Consider the following 14,764-nt stretch of genomic DNA (forward strand, 5'->3'; position numbering starts at 1 on the left):
ATAAGGAGGAGGCCAGAGATCTGGCAGTGTGGTGCCAGGACGACAACCTCTCCCTCAAGTGGCCCCCCGGACTATCTACATTGACACCCCACCCCCACATAATTTTTACACTGCTGCTACTCACTGTTTACTATCTATGCATAGTCACTTTACCCCTACCTACATGTACAAATTACCTCAACTAACTTGTACCCCCGCACATTGGCTCGGTACCCTTGTATTATGGCCTCGTTATTGTTATTTTATTGTGTTACTTTTTATTACATTTTTTACTTTTGTTTATTTAGTCAATATTTTCTTAACTCTATTTCTTGAACTGCATTGTTGGTTAAGGGCTTGTAAGTAAGCATTTCACAGTAAGTTCTACACCTGTTGTATTCGACTCAGGTGACAAATAACATTTGATTAGATTTGATTTTGGATTGATCATGCTGCATGTACACAATCAAAACAAATCCTGCATGACAACAAGCCAGGACATGATCTTATCTAACCCTATGGCCTAATGTTTTCCTTTGTAATAGTTAGATATTGTGTGCAATACAGTACAAATTTCAAGAGATAAGAACAGATCTGCCCATAGGGTTCAAGTCCTGCAATGAATGTAACGGCCGTTGTTGGTGGAAGAAGAAGAGGACCAATGCGCAGCGTGGTAAGTGTTCATATCTTTTAATGAAGTAATAGAACACTGAACAAAAACAATAAACAACCAGCGAACAGTCCCGTAAGGTGAATGACAAAATTCACTAAACAGGAAAATAATCACCCACAACTCAAAGGTGAAACCAGGCTACCTAAGTATGGTTCTCAATCAGATTGACAGCTGCCTCTGACTGAGAACCATACCAGGCCAAACACAGAAATCCCAAATTCTAGAAAAAATAACATAGACTGCCCACCCCAACTCATGCCCCGACCATACTAAAACAAAGACAAAACAAAGGAACTAAGGTCAGAACGTGACAATGAATTAACACAGAGAGCTGCAACAAGACCTGTAAAACAAAATAAGTAATATAATCAAATGGCATATAATGATATATCAAACATCAAATATCAGTGAAATAACAAATAAAAGTATGTGTTGGAACACCAATGAGAAAAAACAATAACAATAGGCAAGGATGACATTGTCCAGCACTCACAGCGGCACTCGTGGGCCAGGGTGACCTTAACATGTTGAGGGGGGAGGTACTGGGTGTAGTTCTGCAGCGTGTGTCTTGAACAAATTCCTCCCCAGTTCCCTAAAATATAAGGGAAAGGTAAGTAGAGCAAAGGTAAGGTATTAAGTCTTGAGACTATAATTTAGGTGAAAGGGCAATTTGCTTGGCATAATGTGTACAGTAGACAACAACATGCCCTGAAAAGTGTCAATAGAGCTGGTGAATCCTCAGCTGCAGTGGGTTACTCATGAACGTGTTAGGTGTTAGTGCAGGAGTGGTATATACTGTACTGTAACTCTACTTAGACAGTACCAGTCAAAAGTTTGGAAACACCTACTCATTCAAAGGTTTTTCTTTATTTTTTACTATTTTCTACATTGTAGAATAATAAAACTATGAAATAACACATATGGAATCATGTAGTAAATAAAAAAAGTGTTAAACAAATCAAAATATATTTTATATTTAAAATTCTTCAAAGTAGCCACCTTTTGCCTTGATGGCAGCTTTGCACACTCTTAGCATTCTCACAACCAGCTTCACCTGGAATGCTTTTCCAACAGTCTGGAAGGAGTTCCCACATATGCTGAGCACTTGTTGGCTGCTTATCCTTCACTCTGCGGTCCAACTCCATCTCAAACCATCTCAATTGGGTTGAGGTCGGGTGATTGTGGAGGCCAGGTCATCTGATGCAGCACTCCATCACTCTCATTCTTAGTCAAATAGTCATTACACAGCCTGGTGTGTTGGGTCATTGTCCTGTTGAAAAACAAATGATAGTCCCACAAAGCGCAAATCAGATGGGATGGCGTATCGCTGCAGAACGCTGTGGTAGCCATGCTGGTTAAATGTGCCTTGAATTCTAAATAAGTCACTGACAGTGTCACCAGCAAAGCACCCCCACACCATCACACCTCCTCCTCCATGCTTCACGATGGAAACCACACATGCGGAGATCATCTGTTCACCTACTCTGCGTCTCACAACGACACGGCGGTTTGAACCAAAAATCTCAAATTTGGACTCATCAGACTAAAGTACAGATTTCCATCGGTCTAATGTCCATTGCTTGTGTTTCTTGACCCAAGCAAGTCTGTTCTTATTATTGGTGTCCTTTAGTAGTGGTTTCTTTGCAGCAATTCGACCACGAACTCCTGATTCATGCAGTCTCCTCTGAACAGTTGATGTTGAGATGTGTCTGTTACTTGAACTCTGTGAAGCAGACTGCTACTGTATATTCTATATATAGCCGTGTTAAACCTGTCCGCCAGACGTCCACAGGGACTTTTTTTCATCCTACAGTATATTGTTTGCATTCTAGGTTGCATAAATGACCACTGTGACCTTGACCCTAGCACATCCTTTCAGTAAATACTTTTACAAAACAGGGCAATTTTTTCCCAGAGTTTTATAGCGGTTGTCCCCAGCCCCCTGCATATTAGTGGAGGTGTGGACAGGCCAGCAGGCAGTCTTAAGTCTCACTGTGGCAGATGAAAGCCTCACAGCCAGTTGGATCTGTATCGGTGACCACCTTATATATTGCTCCTGCGGATCAGCTCTGCTTCTCGGGGGGCACTGACAGATACTTATTGATTAGATACATGAGGTAAAGAGATCAATGGAATGCAGACCATTGAGGAAAGAACAAGGACGCAGTCATTGGTGACATACATTTTTTTTTTTACAAAGTGGATATATTTGTTAAATCAGTCATGATTTTTGAGTTCTAACAGGCCCACAATGTGGTTACTAAAATCCGATGTGGATATATTTGTCTGTTTTTGCTGCATAATATTTAGAAATAGTCCTTTTTGGGGTTAGAAAAAATGTCTGCTAAATGCTAACTCCCAACTCCCATTTGTATAAGCTGGTAAGCATAGACATTTTTTTAAAGTGTAATGCAGTTGTTTGGGGACGATGACATGAACATGTTTTGGGGTTGACATCCATAAACCTATTATACTCAGATTTTTACCCCAACATAGTGTGTAATACACATACAAACAATAGCCTAAATGTAGGCTAATTTTGATGGGGGGAAATGAAGAGATTCTGAGGTTGTCACGTTCTGACCATCGTTCGTATGTGTTTTCCTTGTTTTAGTGTTGGTCAGGACGTGAGCTGGGTGGGCATTCTATGTTGTGCGTCTGGTTTGTCTATTTCTATGTTTGGCCTGATATGGTTCTCAATTAGAGGCAGGTGTTAGTCATTGTCTCTGATTGGGAACCATATTTAGGTAGCCTGTTTTGTGTTGGGTTTTGTGGGTGATTGTTCCTGTCTTTGTGTTTGCACCAGATAGGGCTGTTTCGGTTTTCACATTTCATTATTTTGTAGTTTATTCATGTATAGTTTTTTCCTTCATTAAAATATCATGAATCATCATCACGCTGCATTTTGGTCTGATCCTTGTTCCACCTCTTCGTCAGAGGAGGAGATAGAAGAGAACCGTTACAGAGGTTTTGAGTAGAGGGAGTACAGCTATGACCAGAAGTAACTTTTCACAGCAGTTTAGGAGAGAATTTTAGCTAACCCTAACCCTTTTCCTAACCTTAACATAAGTCTCCTAACCTGCCACGTTAGTTATCCTTAACTGCTGCTTAAATTCTTCTTACCTGGCAATTCCAATGTTTTGGTCGAGTTCGGTTGATCTCTTTACCACATCTGTGAATACTGTTCGGGAATTCAGGTCATGTGGTCAGGGCATGTGGGGGTGGCATTTAGCCTTTTCTACCTGTCTCAGACAAAGGATATTTGCAACTTATACAAGCAAATAGTGAGGAAAGCACGTATTATGATGTTCTCCAGGAAATAACCGCTACTAGCAATAAACATCGGCTACCACTGCAGAACAACTATAGTCATCATCATCATCAACACCACCAACAACAACAACAATGAAGAACAATGTCTCATTTGACTACTGTATAAATTTAGCTAATAATAAACAAGAACAAGAACAAGGAACTCCCCTCACACACATATACACCCCTACCCCCAAGTCTGTCCCTTTTCCGGTATTTCAGACCAATGCCTGATGTGTATGCTTTGGGTAACAGGGCCTGTCCAGCACATGCAAATGCTATGCAAATGCAAAACCTATGTCTTTTATATAACCATTCTGCTGGGTTGGGGAGTGACGGACTACATGTAATCCGTTACATGTAAGAGATTACAAAAAAACTGTAACTGTAATCCGTTACAAGCAAAAAATAATGCAATCAGATTACAGATTTAAAAACTAGATGATTACTTCGAGGATTACATTTCATTCAGAAAGGATGTTTGCGAAAAAAATCTTTACACTTCAAATCAGCATTGAAAAAAGGCACAAGTTTAAGTTTGTTCCACCTGTGCGAGTCTGACCACAAGTCAGAGACCACTATGATGACACACCAAATGTGCTTGATGGATCGCGGGAAAAGGGTAGGAATAGGCTATTGTAGGCTCCAGTCCAAGCTATGTCTTCCAATGGTGCGACTGCTGTCGGCATTAGAAGATTATCCAACTTGAATAAACACTTGAAAGGAAGGATGACAGCAGTGGTGTACTCTACGGCATAACGGATATCACTTATTATTGATATCTTGGGCTCCCAAGTGGTGCAGTAGTCTAAGGCAGTGCAAGAAACCGCACTACAAACTCTGGTTCAATTCCAGGCAGTATCACAACCAGCCGTGATAGGGTGACACAATTGGCCCAGTGTGGTTAGGGTTTGGCCGGGGTAGGCCGTCATTGTAAATGAGAATTTATTCTTAACTGATTTACCTAGTTAAATTAAGGTTAAATAAAAAATATAATCTACATAGCGCATTGAATCAAGCTGCTGCTCTATAATTTAGATATCTGCGCCTTACGGATTGGGGTTGTTGTGGACGGCTGTTCACAAATCTAAATGTGTATTTGAACCCAATAATAGTTGAATTCAAGAAGTTTCAGCTGCCTATCAATCATTGCTTTTGAAACCAGTGGACAGCCAGTGAAAAAACTGAAGATCTCGTACAATGCTGTGTACCACTCCCTTCACAGAACAGCGCAAACTGACTCTAACCAGAATAGAAAGAGGAGTGGGAGGCCCCAGTGCACAACTGAACAAGAGGACAAGTACATTAGAGTGTCTAGTTTGAGAAACAGATGCCTCACAAGTCCTCAACTGGCAGCTTCATTAAATAGTACCAGCAAAACACCAGTCTCGACGTCAACAGTGAAGAGGCGACTCTGGGATGCTGGCCTTCTAGGCAGAGTTCCTCTGTCCAGCGTCTGTGTTCTTTTTCCCATCTTAATCTTTTTATTGGCCAGTCTGAGATATGGCTTTTTCTTTGCAACTCTGCCTAGAAGGCCAGCATCCCGGAGATGCCTTTTCACTGTTGACGTTGGGACTGGTGTTTTGCGGGTGCTATTTAACGAGAATGGAATGGTCTAACGTATCAAAGCATTGGCCAAGTCAAAAGAATAGAAGCACAACATTGCTTAGAATCAAGGGCAATTGTGTCATAATATAGAACCTTTAAGGTTGCAGTGACACATCCATAACCTGAGCGGAAACCAGATTGCATACCAGAGAGAATACTACAGATGTCAAGAAAACCAGTCAGTTGATTAAGTTTTTCCAACAATTTTGATAAACAGTGCAAAATCAAAATTGGCTTAAACAGTTAGGACAGCTTGATCTCCCCCTTTCAATAAAGGACGGAGGACCTTTAGCTAAAGGAAGGTGTCTAAACCATCTGACCCAGATGTTTTTTTGGGGTCAAGTTTCAGGAGCTCATTTAGCACCTCGACTCAGTGACCGCCTGCAGGGAGAAACTTTGTATCATTGCAGGGGAAAAAGAGGGAGGAGCATCGGGGATAGTCACATTTGAAGGGGTGAGAGATGAGGAAATGTTGGACAGGCAAGGAGGCATGGCAGATTCAAATAGGAATCCTGACTTAATGAAGTGGTGATTAAAGAGCTCAGCCATGTGCTCCTTGTCAGTAACAACCACATCATCAATATTAAGGGACATGGTCAGCTGTGAGGAGGAGGGTTTATTCTCCAGGTCTTTAACCGTTTTCCTTGGGATTAAACCCATAGAGAGAGAACTGCTCCTTAAAGTAACTAACTTTGGCCTTCCGGATAGCCTGAGTGCACTTATTTCAATTTGCCTGAACGAGTATGCGTGTGCAGAGCAATTTGCCAAGTGGAATTCTTCTTCTAATGCCTCTTAAGGGGAAAGTAATCTAAAAGTAACCGAATGTAATCAGATTACGTTACTGAGTTTGGTTAATCCAAAAGTTACATTACTGATGACAATTTTGGACAGGTAACTAGTAATTGTAACGGATAATATTTAGAAAGTAACCTACCTTACCCAGCTACTCTGTTACACCATTACATTTACTTTGATATTTAAGTACAGTATATTTAAAACCAAACACTTTCTGACTTTTACTCAAGTAGTATTTTACTGGGTGACTTTCACGTTTACTTGAGTCATTTTATATTAAGGTATCTTTGCTTCTACTCAAGTACTAATTTTACTCAAGTATGACAATTGGGTACTTTTTTCACCACTGCACTGGAGGACAGTGAAGGTTGAGCTGCAAAAACAAGGCTGCCCTTTCCCTAATTGCTGATATAGGTATTATTTCATCAAGGCTATGTTAGGTTAACTATGATAATCTGATCCTAGATCTGTGGGTTAGGGTAACCTTTAATTTGAGCATCTAATCCATGCTGCTTTGTGGATGAGGCTGTTTTTACTGTACATTAATCTGAAAGTGTTCATCCCAAAGGCCATGCCTTTCAGGCTGATCAAAAAAGCAATTAAGAATCACCATCAAAAGGAGTCCCTGCTTGAGAACACATAGCCAACCCGGGCATGCTTTGCTTGGGGAATTCACAACATGGGCCGGCTGCATGCCAACACGAACATCTCCAGGCTAATCAAGAATGCCGTGCGCATCCTCACTGAATGGACCCAAAGGGACTATTCAGAGGGCTGGATTTCCTAGAAAGAGCATGGCTTTGGCACCAGTGTTGTGATCTTAGGTTGTGGTTTGGCCAACTGCAATCAGCTCTGTTTATATCATGTCCTCCTCCCCCTTTCCGCCCTAGAAAGAGCCCTGATGAATGCCTCCTATTATTAGTCTCCTAGACTCACCACAAACACACAGCCCCCACACACTAACACTCTGATGCAGTTACTCTCTCTCTCTCAGGGGAGCTCAGTGTTGGAGGAGAATTGGGAGACATTTTTCATTTATTAATTAATGCTATCAGGTTGAGTTCATGTTTTACAAAAAGCCAGGGAAAGGCAGATTAGTTATCAGGGCCAGCTGTCCAGTCCAGACTGGCTTCTCTCTCTCTCTCTCTCTCTCCCTCTCTCTCTCAATTCAATTCAATTCAATTCAAGGGCTTTATTGGCATGGGAAACATGTGTTAACATTGCCAAAGCAAGTGAGGTAGATAATATATAAAGTGAATATATAAAGTGAAATAAACAATAAAAATGAACAGTAAACATCACACATACAGAAGTTTCAAAACAAAAAAGACATTACAAATGTCATATTATATATATATACAGTGTTTTAACAATGTACAAATGGTAAAGGACACAAGATAAAATAAATAAGCATAGATATGGGTTGTATTTACAATGGTGTGTGTTCTTTACTGGTTGCCCTTTTCTCGTGGCAACAGGTCACAAATCTTGCTGCTGTGATGGCACACTGTGGAATTTCACCCAGTAGATATGGGAGTTTTTCAAAATTCGATTTGTTTTCGAATTCTTTGTGGATCTGTGTAATCTGAGAGAAATATGTGTCTCTAATATGGTCATACATTTGGAATGATGTTAGGAAGCAGTTTCCATCTCATTTTGTGAGCAGTGTGCACATAGCCTGTCCTCTCTTGAGAGCCAGGTCTGCCTTCGGCAACCTTTCTCAAAAGCAAGGCTATGCTCACTGAGTCTGTGCATAGTCAAATATTTCCTTCATTTTTGGTCAGTCACAGTGGTCAGGTATTCTACTACTGTTTACTCTTTGTATAGGGCCAAATTGCATTCTAGGTCACTCAGTTTTTTTGTAAATTATTTTCTATGTTTTCTCATGATTTGGTTGGGTCTAATTGTCTTATGGCTCTGTGGGGTCTGTTTGTGTTTGTTAACATCTTTTGTTAACATCTAACAACTTTTGTTAACATCTAACAACAGCTTCATTAGGGGTCTCTTCTCCAGGTTAATTTCTCTGTAGGTGATGGCTTTGTTATGGTTAAGGTTTGGGTGGTTTGGGAACCGCTTCCATTTAGGTGGTTGTAGAATGTAACTTTTCTGGATTTTGATCATTAACATGCATTATTTGGTGTTTCACATTGTACACTGAGGATATTTTGGCAAGAATTCTGCATTCGTCTGTGTTAGTGTTTGTCTGGTGTTGGTGTTTGTCCCATTTTGTGAATTCTTAGTTGGTGAGCGGACCACAGACCTCACAACCATAAAGGGCAATGGGTTCTACAACTGATTCAATTATTTTTAGCCTAATTGGTATGTCAAATTTTATGTTCCTTTTGATTGCATAAAAGGCCCTTCTTTGCGTGTCTCTCAGATCGTTCACAGCTTTGTGGAAGTTACCTGTGGCGCCGATGTTTAGGCAGAGGTACAAATGAAGTCAGAAGTTTACATACACTTATGTTGGAGTCTTTAAAACTCTTTTTTCAACCACTCCACAAATTTCTTGTTAACAAACTATAGTTTTGGCAAGTCGGTTAGGACATCTACTTTGTGCGTGACACAAGTAATTTTCCAACAATTGTTTACATACAAATTATTTCACTTATCATTCACTGCATCACAATTCCAGTGGGTCAGAAGTTTACATACAGTGCCTTGCGAAGGTATTCGGCCCCCTTGAACTTTGCGACCTTTTGCCACATTTCAGGCTTCAAACATAAAGATATAAAACTGTATTTTTTTGTGAAGAATCAACAACAAGTGGGACATAATCATGAAGTGGAACGACATTTATTGGATATTTCAAACTTTTTTAACAAATCAAAAACGGAAAAATTGGGCGTGTAAAATTATTCAGCCCCTTTACTTTCAGTGCAGCAAACTCTCTCCAGAAGTTCAGTGAGGATCTCTGAATGATCCAATGTTGACCTAAATGACTAATGTGTAATCAAGTCTCCGTATAAATGCACCTGCACTGTGATAGTCTCAGAGGTCCGTTAAAAGCGCAGAGAGCATCATGAAGAACAAGGAACACACCAGGCAGGTCCGAGATACTGTTGTGAAGAAGTTTAAAGCCGTATTTGGATACAAAAAGATTTCCCAAGCTTTAAACATCCCAAGGAGCACTGTGCAAGCGATAATATTGAAATGGAAGTAGTATCAGACCACTGCAAATCTACCAAGACCTGGCCGTCCCTCTAAACTTTCAGCTCATACAAGGAGAAGACTGATCAGAGATGCAGCCAAGAGGCCCATGATCACTCTGGATGAACTGCAGAGATCTACAGCTGAGGTGGGAGACTCTGTCCATAGGACAACAATCAGTCGTATATTGCACAAATCTGGCCTTTATGGAAGAGTGGCAAGAAGAATTCTTGGAAGAACACTCTTCCATTTCTTAAAGATATCCATAAAAAGTGTTGTTTAAAGTTTGCCACAAGCCACATGGGAAACACACCAAACATGTGGAAGAAGGTGCTCTGGTCAGATGAAACCAAAATTGAACTTTTTGGCAACAATGCAAAACGTTATGTTTGGCGTAAAAGCAACACAGCTCATCACCCTGAACACACTATCCCCACTGTCAAACATGGTGGTGGCAGCATCATGGTTTGGGCCTGCTTTTCTTCAGCAGGGACAGGGAAGATGGTTAAAATTGATGGGAAGATGGATGGAGCCAAATACAGGACCATTCTGGAAGAAAACCTGATGGAGTCTGCAAAAGACCTGAGACTGGGACGGAGATTTGTCTTCCAACAAGACAATGATCCAAAACATAAAGCAAAATCTACAATGGAATGGTTCAAAAATAAACATATCCAGGTGTTAGAATGGCCAAGTCAAAGTCCAGACCTGAATCCAATCGAGAATCTGTGGAAAGAACTGAAAACTGCTGTTCACAAATGCTCTCCATCCAACCTCACTGAGCTCGAGCTGTTTTGCAAGGAGGAATGGGAAAAAATTTCAGTCTCTCGATGTGCAAAACTGATAGAGACATACCCCAAGCAACTTACAGCTGTAATCGCAGAAAAAGGTGGCGCTACAAAGTATTAACTTAAGGGGGCTGAATAATTTTGCACGCCCAATTCTTCAGTTTTTGATTTGTTAAAAAAGTTTGAAATATCCAATAAATGTCGTTCCACTTCATGATTGTGTCCCACTTGTTGTTGATTCTTCACAAAAAAATACAGTTTTATATCTTTATGTTTGAAGCCTGAAATGTGGCAAAAGGTCGCAAAGTTCAAGGGGGCCGAATACTTTCGCAAGGCACTGTACACTAAGTTGACTGTGCCTTTAAACAGCTTGGAAAAGTCCAGAAAATTATGTCATGGCTTTAGAAGCTTCTGATAGGCTAATTGACATAATTTGAGTCAATTGGAGGTGTACCTGTGGATGTATTTCAAGGCCTACCTTCAAACTCAGTGCCTCTTTCCTTGACATCATGGGGAAATCAAAAGAAATCAGCCAAGACCTCAGAAAAAAAAAATTTAGACCCCCACAAGTCTGGTTCATCCTTGGGAGCAATTTCCAAACGCCTGAAGGTACCACGTTCATCTGTACAAACAATAGTACCCAAGTATAAACACCATGGGACCACGCAGCCGTCATACCGCACAGGAAGGAGACGCGTTCTGTCTCCTAGAGATGAACGTATTTTGGTGTGAAAAGTGCAAATCAATTCCAGAACAACTGCAAAGGACCTTGTGAAGATGCTGGAGGAAACAGGCACAAAAGTATCTATATCTACAGTAAAACGAGTTCTATATCGACATAACCTGAAAGTCCACACATGGGGACAAAGATCGTACTTTTTGGAGAAATGTCCTCTGGTCTGATGAAACAAAAATGGAACTGTTTGCTCTTAATGACCATCGTTGTGTTTGGAGGAAAAAGGGGGAGGCTTGCAAGCCGAAGAACACCATCCCAACTGTGAAACACGGGGGTGGCAGCATCGGGTTGTGGGGGTGTTTTGCTGCAGGAGGGACTGGTGCGCTTCACAAAATAGATAGCATCATGAGTTAGGAAAATTATGTGGATATATTGAAGCAACATCTCAAGACATCAGTCAGGAAGTTAAATCATTTGGGGCGGCAGGGTAGCCTAGTGGTTAGAGCATTGGACTAGAAACTGAAAGGTTGCAAGTTCAAATCCCTGAGCTGACAAGGTACAAAATCTGTCATTCTGCCCCTGAACAGGCAGTTAACCCACTGTTCCTAGGCCGTCATTGAAAATAAGAATTTGTTCTTAACTGACTTGCCTAGTAAAATAAAGGTTAAAAAATTTAATGTTTGCAAATGGGTCTTCCAAATGGGCAGTGACACCAAGCATACTTCCAAAGTGGTGGCAAACTGGCTTAAGAACAGCAAGTGGCCATCACAATGGAGTGGCCATCACAAGCCCTAACCTCAATCCCATAGAAACTTTGTGGGCAGAACTGAATTTTTACTGGGATTCAATGTCAAGAATTGTGAAAAACTGAGTTTAAATGTATTTGGCTAAGGTGTATGTAAACTTCCAACTTCAACTCAATGTATAGTTTATTGTGTGCTCAAGGGCAACTGTGTCCAGACGGAATTTGTATTCGTGGTCCTGGCAACTGGACCTTTTTTGGAACACCATTATTTTTGTCTTACTGAGATTTACTGTCAGGGCCCAGGTCTGACAGAATCTGTGCAGAAGATCTAGGTGCTGCTGTAGGCCCTCCTTGGTTGAGGACAGAAGTACCATATCTCAGCAAATAGTAGACATTTGACTTCAGATTCTATGTGCTGCAGACTGTTCTAGTGCCCTCGCCAATTCGTTGATATATATACGTTGAAGAGGGTGGGGCTTAAGCTGCATCCCTGTCTCACCCCTGGCCCTGTGGAAAGAAATGTGTGTTTTTTGGCAATTTTAACCACACACTTGTTGTTTGTGTACATGGTCAAATTTGTCTCCACTTTTGTGGATTTGGGTGATCAGTCCTTGTTTCCAAATATTGGGGAAACGATGCCAGAGCTGAGGATGATGTTAAAGACTTTAAGTATAGCCAATTGGTATTTGTGGTCTGTATATTTTATCATTTAATTTAGAATAACATCAACCCCAAAGACCTATTTGGGTTGGAGGGGTTGTATTTTGTCCTGTAGTTCATTCAATGTAATTGAACCAGTGGGTTCTGGTAGTCTTTAGTAGTTGATTCTATGATTTGTATTTGATCATGTACACTACCGTTCAAAAGTTTGTGGCCACTTAGAAATGTCCTCGTTTTTGTCCATTAAAATAACATAAAATTGATCAGAAATACATTGTAGACATGGTTAATGTTGTAAATGACTATTGTAGCTGGAAACGGCAGATTTTTTTGTAGAATATCTACATATGCGTACAGAGGCCCATTTATCAGCAACCATCACTCCTGTGTTCTGGCCTTCTAGGTAGAGTTACAAAGGAAAAGCCATATCTCAGACTGGTCAATAAAAAGAAAACCTTAAGATGGGCGAAAGAACACAGATACTGGACAGAGGAACTCTGCCTAGAAGGCCAGCATCCCAGAGTCGCCTCTTCACTGTTGACGTCGAGACTGGTGTTTTGCGGGTACTATTTAATTAAGCTGCCAGTTGAGGACTTGTGATGCATCTGTTTCTCAAACTAGACACTCTAATGTTCTTGTTCTCTTGCTCAGTCGTGCACCGGGGCCTCCCACTCCTCTTTCTATTCTGGTTAGGGCCAGTTTGTGCTGTTCTGTGAAGGGAGTCTTCAGTTTCTTGGCAATTTCTCGCATGGAATAGCCTTCATTTCTCAGAGCAAGAATAGACTGACGAGTTTCAGAAGAAAGTTATTTGTTTCTGGACATTTGTAGCCTGTAATCAAACCCACAAATGCTGATGCTCCAGATACTCAACTAGTCTAAATAAGATATTCTACAAAAAATCTGCCGTTTCCAGCTACAATAGTAATTTACAACATTAACAATGTCTACACTGTATTTCTGATCAATTTGATGTTATTTTAACAGACAAAAATGTGTTTTTCTTTCAAAACAAGGACATTTCTAAGTGACCCCAAACTTTTGAACGGTAATGTATATGTTTTAAAACGGTCTCAAATAAAACTGTGAAGGACCTCGGCGTTACTCTGGACCCTGATCTCTCTTTTGAAGAACATATCAAGACCATTTCAAGGACAGCTTTTTTCCATCTACGTAACATTGCAAAAATAAGAAACTTTCTGTCCAAAAATTAATCCATGCTTTTGTCACTTCTAGGTTAGACTACTGCAATGTTCTACTTTCCGGCTACCCGGATAAAGCACCAAATAAACTTCAGTTAGTGCTAAATACGGCTGCTAGAATCCTGACTAGAACCAAAAGATTTGATCATATTACTCCAGTGCTAGCCTCCCTACACTGGCTTCCTGTCAAGGCAAGGGCTGCTTTCAAGGTTTTACTGCTAACCTACAAAGCATTACATGGGCTTGCTCCTACCTATCTCTCTGATTTGGTCCTGCCGTACATACCTACATGTACACTACGGTCACAAGACGCAGGCCTCCTAATTGTCCCTAGAATTTCTAAGCAAACTGGAGTCAGGGCTTTCTCCTATAGAGCTCCATTTTTATGGAATGGTCTGCCTACCCATGTAAGAGACGCAAACTCGGTCTCAACCTTTAAGTCTTTACTGAAGACTCATCTCTTCAGTGGGTCATATGATTGAGTGTAGTCTGGCCCAGGAGTGTGAAGGTGAACGGAAAGGCTCTGGAGCAACGAACCGCCCTTGCTGTCTCTGCCTGGCCAGTTCCCCTCTTTCCACTGGGATTCTCTGCCTCTAACCCTATTACAGGGGCTGAGTCACTGGCTTACTGGGGCTCTTTCATACCGTCCCTGGGAGGGGTGCGTCACTTGAGTGGGTTGAGTCACTGATGTGATCTTCCTGTCTGGGTTGGCGCCCCCCCCCCCCTTGGGTTGTGCCGTGGCGGAGATCTTTGTGGGCTATACTCGGCCTTGTCTCAGGATGGTAAGTTGGTGGTTGAAGATATCCCTCTAGTGGTGTGGGGGCTGTGCTTTGGCAAAGTGGGTGGGGTTATATCCTTCCTGTTTGGCCCTGTCCGGGGGTGTCCTCGGATGGGGCCACAGTGTCTCCTGACCCCTCCTGTCTCAGCCTCCAGTATTTATGCTGCAGTAGTTTATGTGTCGGGGGGCTGGGGTCAGTTTGTTATATCTGGAGTACTTCTCCTGTCCTATTCGGTGTCCTGTGTGAATTTAAGTGTGCTCTCTCTAATTCTCTCTTTCTCTCTTTCTTTCTTTCTCTCTCTCGGAGGACCTGAGCCCTAGGACCATGCCTCTATCTGACATGATGACTCCTTGCTGTCCCCAGTCCACTTGGCCGTGCTGCTGCTCCAGTTTCAACTGTT

The 14,764-nt window shown here is 41.4% G+C and overlaps 1 long non-coding RNA gene across 2 annotated transcripts in view; it reads right to left on the reverse strand.

Annotated features, from left to right (window-relative positions):
* Positions 1 to 879: 879 nt before the first annotated feature.
* Positions 880 to 14,764, reverse strand: part of LOC109902435 (uncharacterized) — a 56,274-nt gene continuing 42,389 nt past the window's right edge. For both annotated transcript variants that reach the window (XR_004202395.1, XR_004202394.1), the window contains exons 3-4: positions 1,146 to 1,244; positions 880 to 995 (exon numbers count right to left, since the gene is read on the reverse strand). This is a non-coding gene — a long non-coding RNA (uncharacterized LOC109902435). The remainder of the gene's footprint in view (positions 996 to 1,145; positions 1,245 to 14,764) is intronic.

The sequence above is a fragment of the Oncorhynchus kisutch genome, linkage group LG13, assembly GCF_002021735.2.
Source record: "Oncorhynchus kisutch isolate 150728-3 linkage group LG13, Okis_V2, whole genome shotgun sequence".
Classification (NCBI taxonomy): Eukaryota; Metazoa; Chordata; class Actinopteri; order Salmoniformes; family Salmonidae; genus Oncorhynchus; species Oncorhynchus kisutch.